Raw genomic sequence first — 20,061 nt, forward strand, 5'->3', positions numbered from 1 at the left:
TAACATTTTTCCTTAGACCAGTGGTTCTCAGAGTGTGGCCCCCTCACCACAGAAACTTGTTACCTAGAAACGTATTAATAATGCAAATTATCGAGCCCTGAACCCACTGAATTAGAAATCCCAGCAGTGGGGAGAGAGGGAGGGTAGGGAAATCCCCATTTAAGCAGCCCTGCCGGGGGTTCTGATGCATGCTCCAGGGGGAGAGCTGCAGCCCTGAAGAACTTGGGACATGTCTGAAGCAGGTGTGTCTCCACCCTGAGAAGCCCCCTCCTGCCTTGTTTAGTCCACCAGGCCCTCCTCAGCCAAGGACAAGCAGGGGAGTGGGTGAGTGCTGTGGGTCAAATGTGTCCCCCCAAAGTTCATGTGTTAGAAACCTGACCTCCATTGCAGCAGTGTTGAGAGGAGGGAATCCAATTACGATATTTGAAAGGTGGGGCCTTTGAGAGGTGATTAGATTGTGAGGACTGTGCCCTCGTGAATGGACTGATCCATTCATAGAGTAATGGGTGTGGTTCTAGTGGCTTTACAAGGAGAGCAAGTAAGAAAGTTAGCTCTCTCTTGCTCATGCCATTTCTCTCGTGACATGATACCCTGAGTTGCTGTACAGAGGCACCACCTGGAAGAAGGTCATCACCAGATGTGCTTTCTGAACACTGGACTTCCCAGCCTTCAAAACTGTAAGAAACAAATTTTGTTTCTTTATAAATAGCCAAGTTTCAGGCATTCTGTTATAAGCAACAGGAACAGAATAATACAGTGAGATACAGAGGAGATACAGGACAGGACCATCCCTTGTCCCTGCCTTTGGAGGAGTTCGAGCTAATGGGAGCAAGAAAGGCATCCATGGACAATGGGCAAATGAGCAGGGGTCACCAGAATGCAAGCCAGTGTGCCTTGTGGGGACTGGCTCCACTATTGGGGGTGATGGGTGTGGGGGAGAGCACTGGGTCTACAGGGATATCAATTGGATGTGAGAGGGCAGAGAAGAGGAAGGTGCTTTTTGTGCATGTTTTGGGAGGCAGGCAGGCGTGAGCAGCAGCAGGCATGAGGGCCCAAGTGGCAAGCAGGGTAGGTGGGATGGGGGACGGAGAAGAACTAGCTTGTGGGGGCCAGGTAATTCCCTTAAGGGCACCTCTGAGCCTGAAGCTGGTTTTCCTTATTCAGATGCAGACTCTCTTACATTAGTAAACTGCACAAGCCCTTCCAAATTACACACTTTGCTTAATCCTCCAGCACCCCCCAAATCCATCTTCTCCCCACTACCAACCACATCAGGCCTATAAATAGAAAAGCTTCAGGGGAAGGAGTGGCTGAAATTGCATGGTTTATTAGGATGATTATATATTATTTATGTAATAATTACATACATGATTATATAGCACTATAATCGTGTCTATATTCCAGCTTTATTAACCATAAAATATCATTTTTGTTTTTAAGGTTTTTACGGTTTTTTTAAAAGATTTTAATTATTTGTAATTTTATTCGAATGCACCCTGAGGTTTTAGGATGAAGGATGATGCTCTAAAAATCTAGTAGATAAACAAATATTTGGCATCTATTATCATTTCAAAAAACTTAGTCTAATATTAAAAGGTTTGGTTGTCCCAATGGGTGGCTGAGAAGGATGTTGTCTGATTTGAAACCATCATGGATGAAATCATTTATTTTTTTATTAATTCCAATCAGCAAAAATGTAGAGTGCCCACCATATGCCAGGCACTGCACATGAGCACCTTGGGATATACTTTCTCTGTACCTTAGAGAGACTGAGTAGGACTCCTGGATTCTAAAGCAGACACTGCCATAGCTCCCTGTAGACTGCATTCTTTTACGTTGCTCTAAAATAAGTGTGTTGGTCAGGGCAGACTGAGGCTCTGCTCTCTCTGCAAGCACTGTGTCCATAACAGGTTGCTATAGGTTAAATGTGTCCCCCCAAAGTTCATGCATTGGAAACTTGACCCCCACTGTAAGAGTGTTAAGAGGATGGGAAATCCAATTATGGTATTTGAAAGGTGGGGGCCTTTGAAAGGTGATTGGATCTGAGGATCATGCCCTAGTGAACGGATTGATCCATTTATGGAGTAATGGGCTGATGATTTAATGGGTGGCAATGGGCGTGGTTCTGATGGCTTTATAAGGCAAGTGAGTGAGCAGGTTAACACTCTCTTGCTCACCTCTTCTCACCATGTGACACCCTGGTCACCACAGGAAGGCACTCATCAGATGCACCCTCTGGACCATGGACATCCCAGCCTTCAAAACTGTAAGAAATAAACTTAATTCCTTTAAAAATTACCCAGTTTCAGGTATTCTGTTATAAATAAGCAACATAAAATGGACTAATACACAGGTAATCCAACATGGGCCACTAAAAACAACACAGAGAGACAAAGACCAGACCAAGAGATCTGCCTCCCCTGACCCCTAACAGTGGGAACACTGGAGCACAGCCCAAGAGTTCCAAAAAGCAGAGGCCAGTGACCCTACTCCAGGGCCACCAGTGAAGCCACCTCAGGGTGCTGCTCTCCCTCCGCTGCCGCTTCCTTCCCTCCTCACAGCCCTGATGGGTCGTCACCCTCTAACCAGTCAAAGCCACAATCAGGGCACTGACAAAATAGAAGCACCAAAGTATGTGTGTGACACAATTTGATAGGTAAAGTACTTCAAAAATCATCCAAGTATTCATCATGGAGGAAATGAGAATTTTATTTGACCTTCTTAAACTTGTTTGATGGTTTAGTGTTACTTTTCATTTTGAATTACATATCAAGGGCTCCTGTATCTGTGTAGATTTAGTCCCCTAAACATTGTCTTAGCAGGAGAAAAGAATACAGAATCCTAATTCACACTTACGTGTTGATGACTCCTCTAGCTTGGACCTCTGTCAGGAACAATTCTACTGTAAAACAATGTCTATGTTGTTGAACTTCGGGATATTTTAGGAGATCTGTGGCAAAGACAGTTTTCATAGGAAGGTTCTCAGAATTCCCCTCTAATTACACCTTGGGTGGCAGCTGCTTGTCTCATGCACCCATAAGGCAGGAATCATGGTTATGTGGGAGATTTGCATGCAGCAGAGGAGATTTTTCAGATCTACTCGACAGCAAAGTTGCTCTCCTTCCATCAGAATCCAGAGCTGACTGCAGAGCTCCTGCTTCTGCCACAGCAAGACAAGAGTCCCCGCAAAATAGAGATGGAAGCCATTTCTAAATTCTGTAGCAGGCACAGCTATGGTAACATTTTGCTGATCACTTGCCAGGGAAAAGGAAACTCCTTTAGTTCTGCCTGAATAGAAACCAGCACCACTAGAGCTGGCCAAATGCAGCCGATAAAGACATGACATAAATATGATCCTGAGAAACCGCGTTTGGTGAGACCAAGGAGTCTCAGCATGACTTTTCTTGCACAGACTAGCATAGAACGTGGAGCAGCGTGAAACACAGAAGACGAGGTGTTCATGATATAGAAATAAAATCACAGCAGCGAAAGGTGAGTGACAGGTGGAATCCTCAGGGAGAGAGTTCTCTAGGTCAGATGTTTTGAAGAGGTTCATTAATTCCACTCCAAAAAAAGATTGGCAATTAAATCAGACCCCAAAATGTATAGTGTCTACACTTACTTGTGTGTTCTCTTACTAAGGTCAACACGACCCAGTTCATATTTTATAGTATTATACCACAATTAATTATTCCATGGCTGTTGTACCAAGTTTGCATTGAAGAACCAGTTTGGGAATTTTTGTGAATGAGGGAAACACACCTGACAACAGTATCCAAGAAGATGAAGCCCCAGTAAGCAGATCGAACCTCTCAGTTCTCTCCCAGAACAGGGTCTGACGAAGGCCTAATCCTGTCTGAAGACTTATGCTTCATGTTATCCAAACCCCAGACCTGAAAAGGGTTTCCAAAGGAAACCTTACTTCAGCTGACTTTAGGACAAGTGACCAAAAGGTGTGTGCCCTAAGAAGATACACAGCACATCCTTCCAGGGCTCTGGCCCCATCGGGTGTCTCAGATTTAGTGGCAGCTCAAGGTCGGCCCTTCGTCCTTCAGGCCTTCCACATCTCCCCTCACTTTCTCTGTACATCAGAGGACTTAGTGCTGCCTTATAGAAAAGGAATGCAAGCCACATATTATTTTAAATTTTCTAGTAGCTACTCAAAAAAAGTAAAGTAAAGCAGGTAAAATTAATTTTAATAATATATTTTGTTTAACCCAGTATGTTCAAAACACTATCATTTCTGCAGTAGTCAATAAAAAAATTATTAGTTAGATATTTCACATTTCATTATTTCTTTTGAACTAAGTCTTCAAAATCTGGTGTGTATATTTTAGAGGTATAGCACACCTCCATTGGGACTAGCCACGTTCTCAATAGCTACATGTGCCTGTACTCACTGGTGGCATTTGCCAGTGTGCCTTGCCTGGAAGTCCAAACTGGCCCAGAGAAAGTTGGGTCTCTGTGTCCCAGGACCTGGCTGGGCAGCCAAAGCCAACCCTGCCCTTAGCCCAGAGAGCCGCACCTCCTTTCTTGTCCTGGATCTGCTATCTGAGCCGCCAGTCTGAGTCCTGATGAAACAGTTAAATCCTTTTTTAAAATGTCTGAGAATATATCTTATTTCTTCATGTGAATTAGAAAAGACTATTTTTAAAATCAAAGAACAATCTTTGGGGGAAGCAGCTCATCACCAGTGACCTGTGTGTGCCCTGGCCTCCAGAAGGAGCGCTCATCACATCTGGGAAGGTGAGTGCAGCCATCTCCTGGCCAGCCAGCCGGCCACAGGTCAGCCAAGGAGCCGCCCAACTGCAGACAGATGAAAGTGGGTTCCTAGAGGGCTAAGTCAGAAAATGTGCTCAGACATGTCTTCGAAAATCGAACTCAGGGTGTGTAGGAAGATCAGAACCTCCTGTACCTGGAAGCAGTGACTAGATAATTCATGAAATGATTTAGTGGCCCCTGTAACCTCCTCACAGGGCTCAGCAATTCCACATTAGCACTTCTGCCTGAAACATAAGACAGTGCCTTCCAGGAGGAGCCAGCCATTGCCATTCCAGAGTAAAGAAGGAACCTAGGTGCAGGTTCTAAAAGAGGAAAGTCCAGGAAAGAATATAGAGTGGCAGCCAGGGTGTGGCGGGCACGTGTTGTGCCTCTCAGTGCCGGGCATGGGCTCAGGGCTAGGCATGCAAGAAAGGAACAAGGGGTTAAGGCTGTGACTCAGGAAACAATCCATTCTTTGGGACTCTCCAGGCTCTCTCAGGGCAGGCTAAGAGCCAGCACCCACCTCCATAAGGCCAGCACTGGGTGCTAAATGACAAAGTCCTGACTGAGATGTGAGCAAGTCCTAGAGTTACCAGTCTACTTATTCACCTGTTCAACAAATGTATATGGAATGCCACAGTCCCAATTTAACTCATTTGAAAGCTCATCTAGCTCCCCTCACGCCACAAATGATCATGTTTTCATTTATTTGGTATCCTGACTCTGTGACCCCCTCTTTCTCCCTTCCCTGCTCTTTCTTACCTAGGTGGCTTGAGAGATCATTGTATAAACAAAGTTATGTGGAAGCACAGAGCAACTAACTCTTCTAGAGTCATTGGCCAAGGCTTCAGAGCAGTGACATAAAATCCAGGTCTTAAAGGCTGAGTGGGAGTTTGCCATGCAGAAAAACAAGCAGAGAGCATCCCAGGCAAAAACACAATAGTTGTAAAACAACAGAGCAGAGAGAAGGGTTAGCAAGATGGAATCCGACTGTAATTGGATGCTGCCCCATGCTGTCCCAGGCCAGCTCAGGGAATTGACCTATACTGAGGGTCTCCTGGCTTGTGCAGATTTATTTCAACGCACAGCAGAGTTGGAACGTGTTTGGTCTCTTCTATAATTTTACTTGCAAACATCTGATTTCACATACCTGTTTTTTCTAAACAGGCACAAAAATAATCCCTAAATTTGACATGCCCAGAACTTCCAAACATCCTCAAGTCTGTGAGCTATTCTTACAAGCAACATAAGTGATTCAACATTTTCCACCAACACAGCTGTAGCACTTTCCATGTTTACAATCCTATGTCACCCTGGGTCTGAGATGCTCTTCCAATTAAACCCTGGTTACAGATCTCTTTCCAAGTGCGAAAAAATCCAATTAAAGTTAATGAAAGCAATCAGTCTGCAAGTCTCAGGGTGTTCTGCCCCATTTGTGGATACAGGTAACAACACCACCGACCTCATGGAGAGAGAGGAGGTGCCATCGTTCTCTGCAAATGAGCCAGACCAGAGCCAGCCAAGGGAACCTGGAATTTAGGAGGTTGCCCTGTTTGGATTCCCTGCCGAGCTCAGGGTCGCATTAGCATTAACTATGAGAGCCCGTCCTCTGTGGAGCTTCAGACTCATTTATCCACCATGTGGCTTGAGCTTGGCAGCACCTCTCTTCCCATGAGCCTGAAATCCTGGGACACCCCACACTTACTCTAAGGAAGTCGTTCCCTAACTGGCTTCATCGAGGCAGTTCTTATCCCCAAAGAATGCCACCACGAGAGAACCAACAGCCCCTGAGGTCGAATTAGCTCAAGTCCTCTCTGTGAGTTCACATGACATTCTCCAGCACTCAGTGCCAACTCAGAGCACCAGGTGGACCTGCTAGGGTCCAGCTCAGAGGGTCAGCCTAGGACCCTGCAAGAAGCATCAACGAGGCCCACATCCCCATTGCAGGGGAGCTCCTGGGCCACATCCCTCAGACACTGTCCACAGATGTCATGAGAGTTACTTGTCACCATTCATCCCCGAGGGGGCCTGTCCTCCTGTGCCATTCCTCCTGCCCATGTGCAGTTGAAACACCAACATTCCTCTCAGCTGCACTGGTCCCTCATGGCTCTGCGTGTTCTGCAGGCTGACTCACTCAATGGTCATCACTTGGCCGAATCATCCATTTTCACCTCAAAGAGATTGTCCTGAGGTTTCTGTTTCCCCAGGTCATTGCGCTTAGATGTGAGCACCTGACACCAGTGAAGGAGCTCGTCCCTGTTCTCAGGGAGCTTCAGCTCTGGCTGGAAAAGCCACGCTGACACTCATGAGCAGTGGGAAAACTGAACAAGGCAGTAAATAATTAAGTACTACTCAATTACATAATTGATTAATTATAATTAATTGCTACTTAAATGAACTGCTGTAGCCCACATTGATCTTCCTGGGCTCTGACCTCCTAGGGCAGCAGCCATGGTCTGAGATACTCGCTTGTCCAGAGCCCTCCTTCCCTCCTCTCGTGGGTGAGCCTCCCCTTTGCCACGGGCAGGACCAGGCCTTTTCAAGCTAAGGACAGGCCCTGGCTTCTTCTTCCTCTATCTCCCACAGCAGAATCAGCCCATTCAAAGCTTTTGCTATTCTCCATAATGAACACGTGCTGATTGGTGTCAAAGCATGAACCAGTATCTAAATAGCCAATGTGCTCCAGCTCCACGTGCCTATACGTACAAGCTGGGGTCACACAATTAGAACTGATCTTGTTTCATTGCCCTAGCACCTTCAGCATGTCACTGAATTATCTCTGGGAGTCCTGGGAATGGCCACATGTGTGCTCCTATGTTCCTCTAGCCTGTGTTGCTGAGCCACCAGGATAGTGCTTCCACAGTCATACGCACTGGCTGCATTGTCCTGTGAGTCTGTCCTGGGGCCTCCACTCTGACTGCCCATGCAAGACCCTCCCTTCTCCTGAGCTTTGTATGATGGGTGATGGCAGGAAGAACAAGCCAGGGAGGTGCCCACCTACCCAAATCTGCCTGGACTTCTTAGGACTTCAGGGTTCCCCACCAGGCCCTGAGCAGCTTGAGAAGTGTTTACTCATTATTGGATCCCCACACGCTGAAAGAGACCACTGTATTAGTTTGCTAGAGCTGCGATAACAAAATACTACTGACTGAGTGGCTTAAACCGCAGAAATAATATTTTCTGCCAGTTCTGGAGGCTGGAAATCCAAGATCAGGGTGTTGGTTTCATTGATTTCTTTCTGAGGGCTCCCTTCTTGGCTCTTATATGGCCATCCTCTCACTGTGTCATCACCCGGTCTTTTCTCTGTGTGTATCTCTGTCCTAATCCCCTCTTCTTATAAGGACACCAGTCATATTGGATTAGGGCCCACCCATCGGACCCTATTTTACATTAATCACCTCTTTAAAGGTCCTTTCTCCAAATACAGTCACGAATGTTGAAGGTTAGACCTTCAACATATGAATTTGGGAAGGACACAATTTAGCCCGTAACTACCAATAATCATGTAAGTGCTTAATGAATGCGTGGGCTTGATGGCATGCGGCGTTGGGAAGACAGCCAGCTGGATGGATAGAAAAACAGAATGACTGCTAAGCAAGTGTTCGCTGGGGACAGAGCAGAAGGTGGGATAAACAGCTTGGGAGAGTCTCTCCCAGTCTGGGCCCTCCATACTCAGCCACACCCTCTCTTCTCTCCCTGGAAGGGGCCTGCTTTTTAAGAGGACAATTCCTTTTATTCCCTTCACAGCCCAAGGACAGAGAACAATGCTGGTAAATGCCTGGACAGCGATGATAAGGAAGGTATCACCTGAGATGAGCATGTACGTGGGGTGCTGCTGTCCCTTGGGGTAGCCCTGCTCTCTTTGGAGGAGGGAGCAGGAGACACAGGCTAGTTTCCCAAGCGACACCAGGAAATTCTAACTCAACACTGAAAAGAAGACTTTGTAAATAACCAACATCTGAAAGTGAGGCAAAGCCCCTGAACCAGGGCCTCTTTCTCTTCACAGTGGGGAAAGTCATCGCTGCCGCTGAACGGGTGCCACACTCCCAGTGGCAGGAGAGAGGCCCGTAATAACGGTGGGGCCAAGAGAGAGCTCAGGGTCAGCTAAACAAAGAGGAGGAAATTGCTGCACAGATTGGCTCAAATATCAGGCGCAACGAAGAAGAAAACACAATTTGTTCATTTGGAAAATGACTCTGGTGACGTGAATGCCCTAGGCAGTGTGGGAATCAGGAGGAAACAAGGCAACCACCTGAGGGGGAGGGGGTCTCTGGGGGAGAAAAGGCCGCATGCTGCTTTTAGCCTGGGGAAGGATTTGGAGGGCTGAGGGAGTGGACAGCACTTACGCGTTTAGGCATTCATGAGCCACAAGTCAACAGGACTTTGGCCTTCGCTCCCCAAACAGGTGACACTGCACCACCCAGCACAGCACTTCCAGGGCACAAGGCTCTTGGAAGGAGAGCTGGTGGGATGTGTTGTGAGTGGCAGCTGCCTCTGTGTCCATCAACCACCAGTACCCTTCTTATAAGCCCCTTTCCTTCCATTTCCTCCTCTTTACCATGGCACGCTGTAATCCTGCCATGACCCAGTACAGAGGACAGGGCAGAAGTGGGCATAGACAGAGAAGCTTGAATGCCATGGACCCTCATCACACTAGGTCACTTCTGGATTGGGTGACCACTCACCTAGTTTGCCCAGGATGGCCCAGGTTTATACCTATGGTTCCAGCATAATCGTTAACATCCAAAGTGTCCCCATTTGAATACTAAATCAATATTGGTGGAACATTACAAGACACAATCCCCACCCTGCCATGCCTTTTAGCCATGACACTTATGATGGGTCCAAGCTCTGACCAGAAAAGGGTCTGCAGATCAGGGGCCTCTGCACAGAAATTATGAACATAGGGCCAACTAGAGGATCAGTGTGGGCATGGGGACATCACTCAGTCCAGGTTCCAACCAGTGACCCATGCTGAGCTCACATCACCATTGTCTCAGTGGTCTGTGAGCCCCTGAACATGCCAGCCCCCCTACCACCTCATGCTCCCATGTATCTTGCATGTAAGCCCCCTCCTCAGTGTAATCCAGACAGGTCTCTGCCTTCTCATCCTCCTCAGGTTGAGGCTTAACAGATATTCCCAAAGTATAATTGGAGTTCTCTCCATCAGGGGCTGGCAAAGAGCAGGGAACAGGGCATGGTTTTGTGAATGGAGTGATCTTGGAACTTGAAGAATAGGGAAGATTTAGATGTGCGGCAGGGACACAGCAGAAAGAAGGGTGTGAGGGCAGTGGTGGCACCAATGTGGGAAAGGATAAGGAACCTGGACACTGGAGATGAGGTGGAGAGGGCACCAGCTCCAGCTCCTGGGGATCCTGCCATGTGCACCATTCCATTTAATGACACTGCCGGGAATTTAATTGACTCTTAACCATAATGCTGCTATTGAGGACAAAGTTTAGCTTTAGCTAATTAAGTCATTGAAGATTGAAATTCTCACAATCATTTGGTGAAATGGAATGACTTTGTAATCTGCACAAACCATGGACACCCTCGGTCTCCTCCAGGAGTTTCTGGCCAGGCTTTCAGTGAAGGGGTGCATGCACTCCACAGGCCCTGGGGAGGGCCCCTGTTCTGTGCTCCAAGCATCCTTAACTCATTTACATGACCTCGCAATTTCTACTGTTTTCTGTTTGCACAGGAACTATCTGTTTGTTTTTTCTTGCCTTTAAAATTTCAATTTTTATTCTAATTCTTTTAGTTTTGTTTATGAAAGGTTGCTCAGCAGCACTAAGGATAAAGTTAGGTAAAGACCACAGTTGTTTCCTTAGACCACCTGGAGAAAGCACTAGAACATGGGTAATACCCACCACTTTAGAAATAGAAAGCAAATATGAAGGATTTTTTTAATCCCAGCAGCTATTTAAAAGATAAACAGTAAATACAAGTGGAATTATACCAACTAACCGTATTACCAGCAGTCAATTGCTGTAGAATAAACATTCTTATTTCCAGGGCGTGCTAATATATTCAAAGACATGGAGAATGACACCAGAAGAATTTATCACTGACATTTGCTAAATTAAATATTCCCGAGTTTGCCTATATAGATGACAGCATTTTTAGCACTTCAAGGTCCTTGGAAGAAAAAATCTGTATAAAAATTCAGGACGGTATTGTTATCATCAACACTTTAAAATTGACTGTGATTGTTACAGCAGTTTTAAAATCAAAGAGACCTAAAAAGAAGGAGAAAATTATATGTGTACTCTATACTTGAATTTTTATAGATGAGATTTAAAACATAATATTGTGATGTTTATTTCAGAAAAATTTGTTTTTACCAAAGATATTTCTTCTGAGCCAAAGTCAATACACAGCTTAGCAAGACCCACCAGCCAAATAATATCCATCAACAATCCACCAATTAGCCAGGGCACCATGTTTGACAGTTCAGCTCTCAACCTGTTCAACCATGCATTCCATTTTGGCTGCTGTCCTAATTAATGACTAATCTATAAAAAGGAGATAATAATGCGTACCTCATACCTGCCACATACATAATCATAAGAATTGAACCAGATTGCACACAAGGTACCTGGCATGGTGGGCACTTGGTAAATGTTTGGATTTTCTGTTTCTCTTTTTCCTTAACTTTCTGTAAAGCCTAAGATCGTTACTCTTGTATTTCCAAGCCTAATAGAAATAAATAATAAAATAGAAAGATTCTTGTATGATAAAATCTCCTAATGTGGACATTTTCCAAATGTCACTCAAAGGAATCCGATGTCCTCGGTACCAGCTCCTTGGCTTGGGCCCCACTCCTCAATGGCTCAAGACCAAACTTCCAGTATCACCATGGTCCACCTCTATCCCAGAGGACAATCAGAAGATTAAAATGTAGAAATGGGCTGAATTTCAAACATTTTAAAACTATTTAACTAGAAATGTATTTGTATTCCTGCATCATTTTGGTTCCTTTCCCTACATCGAATTCTCAATATCCCACTTTTGGAAAATTTTCAAAATATGTGATGCTCTCAACCTCCCCCCAACAGCAGATGTGAGCTTTCTTGTCATCTGTTCCCCAATCTTTCTCTCCCCTCCTTTTCCCAATGACCCCTCAACTGGATTTATGCCTCTACTAAGTCTGTTTATTAAAACTATAGAAAATGTTTTTCATTTTCAGAATTCACACATGATAAATTCCTTAGGGCAAGGGCCATAACTTGCATTTGTTTAAAATCCTCTCGAGATGCTGACATAGCTAGTTCTCAATAATCTTGGAATGAAACTTAATCTTTTTTTTCATGCAGTGCTGCCAACAGATATTAACAATGCTATGTTTTGGACTCTGGACATTATGCTGATGCCTCCAGTTGAGCTGCTCTCTAACAGATGAGCCTTACCAAGACGGTTGCAACTCTAGACACAATTGGTCCTTCCACAGTGCCCCATGCAAACATGGGCCTGGGCAGGGGATGTGTAGTTTCAGCCATTGGCCCAACTCTGCAATGGTCAACAATGGCTATTAAGAGAAGCATACTGAAATTTGTAAACCTGCTATAAAGAATAAATGAAAACTTCAACCTTGTTTCTGTTTGATGTGTATTTTCCCCCATTTTTATTGTATTTGCATTTACCCGATATATTCATGTATACGTATATACATACCAACTTATATTACCTAGCACTTTATGGACACATAGAACCAGATCACATGTAACTTCTCACTATTTTATTATACCTAACATCCCATATAAGGCATAGACATGGACCTAAAATGACATGCAATGAAATGTATCAGCAGGCAGTCATATCCATCAAAGCTCCATTTTGGTTCCCATAGCAGGACACAAGGGAATTTGAATCTGAGTTAATGTTCTGACCCATGGGTAATTACTAACCACAATTTAAGTTTAACCAACCCCATAACTCCTTCAGCTTTCTTCAGGAGAATATCCACAATGTGTAAAAATAAATCACCTCATCTTGGTTTTTCTCCTCTAACGTATTTGTTTATGTGAGGAGACATAATATGTTCAGACCCATGAGAAGTGCTTGAATGAGATTTCTGTGATCATTTTTATACATGGAGGCCATATATGCATCCTGAGAGGCCAAACTGTCTTTTGGCAGAAACTGGGGTCCTGGCTCTGTTTACTATGGCATGTTCTTATTTCTGACCTTTTCCATTGTTCATAGTGTGATATAGTCCCTCCTGCAGGGAGTGTGAAATCCTCTGTATGCTGCAGAAACCTACCCCAAAATCTACTTTTGTAACTCTGATGACACAATAGACCTTTCAATAAAAGAGAAACCACAGACACCAAACAGCTCACCACCCAACACTTCCCTGGATGCTCAGCTCTTTGTGCCGATCGTCCTAAAGCAATGTGTGACTTGCTGTGACTCACTCTCGTTTAATAACATTTGAATGAAACCATGATGAAAAATCAGAACAGGAGATTTAAATATGTTAATTTGAGAGACACAAATATTACACCTAGAAGTGCCTTTGGAGATCACGCCAGTCATTTTACAAATGAGGACACTAAAGAGTATAAGTTTAAAGACGAGCTGAGGGTCTCACTCATAAGCTCCAAGCAGGAGCCCAGGCCTCTGCTCCAGTCCCACTGTCTTGACACTTTGCCATGACACCTTCCACCCCCACCCCCAAGGCCAATCACCCACTCAATCAGTAGATGCTTAAACTTCTAATATGCCAAAGTGATTCATCTGCTTTGCCCAACTGACTTCCCGCCTCCCTTGAGAAGCAGTGTGTTAGAATTCTACGGAGTTAACTGTTTTATAAACTAATGCTTTTGTTAGATCCTTCAAAATAGGTGCTGGCAAAATAAATATAAGAAACCTGCTTTGTGTAGCCCTCTGCATTTTACAAAACACTTTCACTGGCATTATCTCACTTGATCGAGTAAGTAAATAAAAGGTTTATTTGCTCAGAGAGAGAGGAATGAAAAAGGTAGAGAAAGCCGAGTAATAGACAGGTCCATCAGAAAAAAAGAAAAAGATTTAAAAATATGGGTGGAGCCACGATGAAAAACATACTTTTCCTTTTTGAAGCGGGCGAGCTGAAAAGCATCCAGAAAATCTGCTGGGTACAAAAATCACCCGCTCTCTCCTCCAGGTACTGACCTCAGACCCATCAGAGCTCCCAGCCCTGGAGTTTGCAAAACCAGCTCCCAAGAACCCTGCGAAGCTTCCAGGCAGGCTGGTGCAGGGCAGGAGTGTGATGTTTAGGCAGACAGTGGAAACTTCTGATCACAGAGTCTGGAATCCAAGGAGAGGTCTCCTCTGGCCAGCAGCCGGATCCAGACTCTTCCGACCCAGCTGGACCAATTGCTCCCTTAAGGCTGGTTGGAGCTCATGGCTCTGAAGTCAAGGTACCTTTTATTTATCTATGATGAAAACGTATTTATATCAGGGGAAATTATGACACCCAAAACCCCACTGCTTAATCATACCAAGTTTACATTTCTCCATCATCTCTGGCCCTCCTTATCCATGTACCCCACTTTTCATAGCTGTGAGAAGACTCTGTAAAATTGTGTATCCTTTTTTTTATGGTATTGTCTGTTTTGCATTCTTCCAAGTTTCCACGGTTTCCATGACATAATGGTCTTTATTTTTATAACCTTCGTAAGGTAAGGGGAAGTCAGATTATACCAAAATTTGTAAATATAGGGAACTTCTGGGTATAAAACTAATGAGTCATTTCACCGCAGAAGAGCTAATTCAGCCACAGAAGGAGGCCACAATTCAATTTATTGGATGGAAGCTGACCTGCTGGAGACCCCAGCATGCCTGGGTGTAGCCTCAGGAAGCCAGAGCTAAAAAACAAAAGCTCAAAGATCCAGAATGTGGACGTGCCTGAGGGGCAGAGGCACAGCATCTGAGGACATGGACATTTGGCCACAAGGGTGGTGCCTTCCTCTGTGAGCTGGGAAAGGTTCATCAGATTCCACCAGGACCCAGAGAAAGTCTCCCCTTGGCTCTCATTCCTTGGTCACCAAGCCGTTTTGTGTGATAACCCGTTCTTCCTGAAATGTCTAGAGAAGGGACTGCCCTGGGTAGTGAGCTGAAGCACTGCAGTCACCATCTAGAAGTTTGCCATGGTAAATGCATGATCTGGTCCGTATTTGCATAGCAAGCTCATATGGGCACCGTGAGTGTCTTCACCCCTGAGGACCCTGCTACCGCTGGGCATAAAAACACTGTCGAGTTTTGGGGCACAACGAACTGAACTGCAGCAACCACATCAGGCTGCAGGACATCAAGAAGTCCCTGCCCAAGAACAAGATGGTGTCCCTCTAGGGCCTGGCCTTCTCTCTCTACATGTAACACTCCTCAGAGTAACTTAACCAGGATATGGTTATGGCTCCCCAGGGCTGGTTATGTGGCTTGTTCATAGGTTTATGTTCTAGATAAGACTGACATTAACAACCCTTGTTCCTTTGGCTTTTGTATTTGAGGGATTGTTAGGACAACTGACTGTGATAGTCCCATATCTCAGAGGCTTTTTGCTCACAGTACTGAAAATTCCAGGATAGTGATTTACAGTGTATCAGAGGGAGCTAAGAGTGAGTACAAAGAGGTTTCATCTGCAGTGCAGGGGCTCAAACTCTGGTACGTGAAGGTCTTAGGAGTCTCGTGGGCAATACCTACAGTACATGGCATGGCACCAGCTGTCCTGCCTAGGCTGTCATCGAGCTGCCTTCCTCTGCCCTGCACTCTCAGACAGGCCTGGCCCTAGCCCGCAAGAAAGCTGGAGCTTCTCTAGACCCACACTAAGGCAATAGCCTCTTGATCTCTAAATTCCCATCCCCTATTAAATTTAAACTTGAATTATGTATTTTGCCTTCCCTCCAGATAACATTGTCTTCTTCAATATGAAATTAGATTGAGGTAAGAGAAATGATTGCTGAGTTGTTTGAATTTTAAACATTAGACTCAAAGAAGAAACGATAACTCAACCAACTCTTCATTAAAACTACTATATTTCATCCAAGATAGAACATACCAGAATAAAACATTCTTGGGCAAGTTTTTATGGTACCTATTCTTAAAACACTGTAAAATCCAATGACATTTATTTTCCCAAGTATATTTTGCCTTTTAATAAGATTAAAACTAATCTGGCTGATTGTCTCAAGGAAAAAGCCATCCTTTTCTATATCAGAGGCCAGCAGCCCATGACCAGCCTGCCAAAGGTGACCTGCACGGGGATTCGGAGAGATGCCAACAACTCACACTGTATCGATTTTCCTGACCTGACTCTCAGCATTACTAAAGACTTTGGCTTAGGCTCATTGCTCTGGCTCTTTCTTCTCCTGGCTAACTCACAGAAGAAGCAGAAGTCCCTGAGGAGCGACTCTGTCTACAACTCCCTTGTCTGGATCCTGCCCTGGCCCAAGGGAGAGTTGGGACACATGTGCTTTCAATGTAAGCTATCCAAATGGCATGGGTCCTCTCCACAGTCCCTTAAACACACACACACACACGCACGTGCACACACACGCATGCGCACACACACACGCACGCACGCGCACACGCGCGCACACACGCACGCACACACGCACACACGCACGCACACACACACACACTCCTCCTCCTATATTCTCTAGCTCAGTGAAGGGACTTACTACCCTTCTACCCAATCCAAAACCTGGATAATTCTAGATTTTTCCCTCCTTCATTCCTCAATAATCATGATCTGTAGGGACTAACTATGCTAATGTATGAATTCCTTATTTTCAACTCTGTGACCAGAGTTCTCCTTGTCTCTCATCTGAACTATTACAGTATCAGAAGATGCTATAATTAAAGCAGGGGAATTTCAACACACATTAAAAATTCAAGCCATCAAGCAATTAGTGGGTGTACGGAGCTGGGTTGCAGGGAACACTCCTGACCTTGAGGAGTTCACACATGCTACCTGGCCATGAAGAAACAAGAGGAGGAGGCAGTGTCACGATAAGGTAATAACCGAATCCAAGAACAACCCCAAATGAGTTCTCTGGAAGGGAAAAGACAGATAGGGTAGGAGTTGTCAGGAAGGCTTCCTGGAAGAAGTAGAAATTTGAGCTAAACTGCCAAGAATATGGAGAACTAGGATTTGTGAAGTAAAAGAACAGTGGAGCAAAGTCTTGAGAGCCAGAAGAACCATGGGCTACACGGATACAGAGGAAGAGCTGGCTCTGTGCTGGGGGTGGTAAGAAATGGAGAAAGCAGGGTGAGCTGAAATAAGGAGGTAGGTGCTGTTGAACACGGGCCTTGCCAGTTTCAAAGACAGGGGAGGCTGATGCCCCTGGACGAAGGGGTAAATGAGTGTGCCCTCCTCCAAGCCAAGTTCAGAAAGGGAAAAAATGGGTGAACAGCCAGTAAAACTGGAATAAAAATTACTGCTCCTGGCTAAAGCCACCTTCTTGGATGGGGCCCCAGTACCTTTTTCTGTCTTCTGCCGGCTTCTGCCAATCTGCCAGGGTGGGTGTCAGGGGCATGCAGCGCTGTTCCCAACCAGTGGCCAATTCCTCCCTGGACTCAGAAAAGCATTCCTTAAACTCTAAAGTGTATAAATTCTAGGGTCAATGTGTGCCACATTGGACAGTATGTAGGGTTAGCAGTGGGGAATTCAGGAATTTTCTTCCAACAGAAAAGCCCTCTATTCATTGAGGAAAGAAAAGAGTGTTTCCCCTTGCCCAGGGAAGCTGCACATCCCCTGAGGCTTGGAAACCAGCTAAACAGGCCTGTGGCATTCAAGTCAGTACCCAGCAATAGCAGAGGGACATTAAAAATCCACTTCCTGGGGCCCAGAGGAGATGAGCCAATGATAGAGGCCATGCTTATTTTTCAAGAGCAGCCACATGCTTTCTGTCTTCTGACCCATTGGGCAAATAAAGCCATGGGGCAGCACTTCTGGCCTCCAGGGTCATGTGTGCACCTCCGAGGCAAAGAGAGAGCAGCCAACAACAGCTGGGGCCAGAGGCTAAATCAGACAAGGGGAAAGGAGGGATGGGAAAGCTCAGGCCTGGGAACTGGGGCTTTGTGACTATTCCCCAACTTTTTTTTTTTTTAACTTCTCAATATACATTATGGTTGATTTTTGTGACCCTTTACCTGTTCCTCTTTCCCCCCGCTCACCTTTGACAGAATAAAAGAACCATGGCTAGCACTTGGGACACCTGTGTTCTAATCCCTGCTCTGCACCTGCTACTTGTCATATTCAAGGAAGCGGCTTACCCGATCTAGGCTTCAGTACACTTCCCTGTAAAATAGGGGTAATAAGATCTGCCCTTCCCACCACTACTACCACCACAGAGGGTTTGCTGAAGAGATGAATGAGTCAACAGCCAAGGAAGCATGTTTTCCCTGTGTGGTCCTATGCTCAAGTGAGGGCTTGTTATTATCATGTGTGTTCAACATGCCCCAGAAGTGAATGAGCAGTGTGATCATGTATAATCTGATGCTGTCCTCAAGGAGCTTATAATCAGACTTGGAAGAGAGGAACATCACCCAGAAACCATCATTAAACAGGTAAAATGATGCTATCCAGACTACCATGTGCTTCAGAAGATTAGAAAAATGGTGGTAGATATAACCAGAGAAGATCTCCCAGAATAGCTTGAACATAGGCTGGAACCACAAAGGATGGAGTAAAATTTGGAAAGATGGAAAAGAAAAAGAAACTTACAAGCATCAGAAATGTAGACCAAAATCCCAGCTTCTAGAACTCGATTGTGGCTAAGGCACACGGGGCTGCAATCCTTTGTGTATATAATTTTTTTTTCTTTATGAGAAAAGCCAAGAAATCCAAAAACTATAAGTCAGGAAAAAAAGAAGAAAATAAGATTTTCCATAATTTTGTCACTCAGGATAAAATTTATCTCAGTGTTATTATATATCTTAAAGTCTTTTTCAAATAGTCTCCAACATCATTTTTAAACGATTTCATAAATATTGTTATGTAAATGTAAACTAGTTAACTCATTCCCTTAGTGTTGGGATTTTAAGATGTTTCTAAGTGAGATAAACAGTACTTCAAAGTTTGGGAATGTGGATTCTAGAATAATAGTGTTGAGTTTCAAATTTTGTCATCATGTATAACCTGGGTTATCTTGGGTGAGTTGCATAATCTCTGCAAACTCAGTTTCCTACTTTTAAAAATAGGGCTGAAAATAGTACCAAACACACAGATTTGATTGTTTTAGATACTTTATTTAGATAATTTCTGTAAAACACTTAACAAAGTTCCCAATATATGGTAGAAATCTAAAAAACAACCCTTACTATTATCTTTACCATTCTTCCTATATTTAATCTTTGAGCACATCTATGATTATATTATTGGGATAATTTCAAGTAGTGAAATCACTGAGTTAAAGGATCTGCTCACGTTGAAGGATTTTAACATGTATTTCCCAAATTGTAAGCCAAAAAATATGTACTAGAATTGGAATTCTGTTTCTAATCAAGATGGAATGACAGGGATTAGATTTACCCTCCCACCAGAAACAGCCAAAATAAAAAAACTGTAAACATATATGAAACAACAGTTTTCATAGGTTGGACATAAGGAAGCGTGGAACAGTGACCTCTGAGAGAGGAAAAATAAGTTAGATGAGCCCTATGATTACCCGAGATTATTCTGTGGAGAGAATTTCCAGGTGGTAGCACAGGAAAAATGAACCCAGACAGAGCCCAGCATGTTACCTGAGTTGAAGAAACAAAGCTGGTAAACAAGGCTTTGTCCAGGAAGGCCAAGAGAACTAAAATTTGTAGGGCAGAGTACTGGAGAAGAAGAGCTACACAGAAAAAGAGCTCTGGTTTTCTGCAGAGTGCTTCCCTAAAGTCTCTAGCTAAGTACAGATCGGACACGTGTGTAAGGAGACTAAGCAAGGCCAAGAAAAGAATCACCCACGAGGAGTGAAGGGAACAATCCCAGGAGCTCACACAAAGTCAGAAATACTTTGTGTTTCTTCCAGCCATAGGAGAAAAGTTTATAATTGATGGTGCATTGTGTAGAGAATTTAGAACGATACTGCCTCATTCATGGGGACAAAATTAGCCCTAGCTTAAAGCCTATACTAGCCCCACCTTAAAAAGCATTTTTAAAAGCCAAAATTATCATTTCATACCCAAGTAACTTAACTGTGTCCCAGAACTCAAAAATGTTTATACGAATACAAAAATGGACAGCACCTAACAAGGTAAAATAAACAATGTCTGGCAGCAAATCAAAAATTATGAGAAATGTAGAGAATACAACCCACAATGAAGAGG

The sequence above is a fragment of the Cynocephalus volans genome, chromosome 14, assembly GCF_027409185.1.
Source record: "Cynocephalus volans isolate mCynVol1 chromosome 14, mCynVol1.pri, whole genome shotgun sequence".
NCBI lineage: Eukaryota > Metazoa > Chordata > Mammalia > Dermoptera > Cynocephalidae > Cynocephalus > Cynocephalus volans.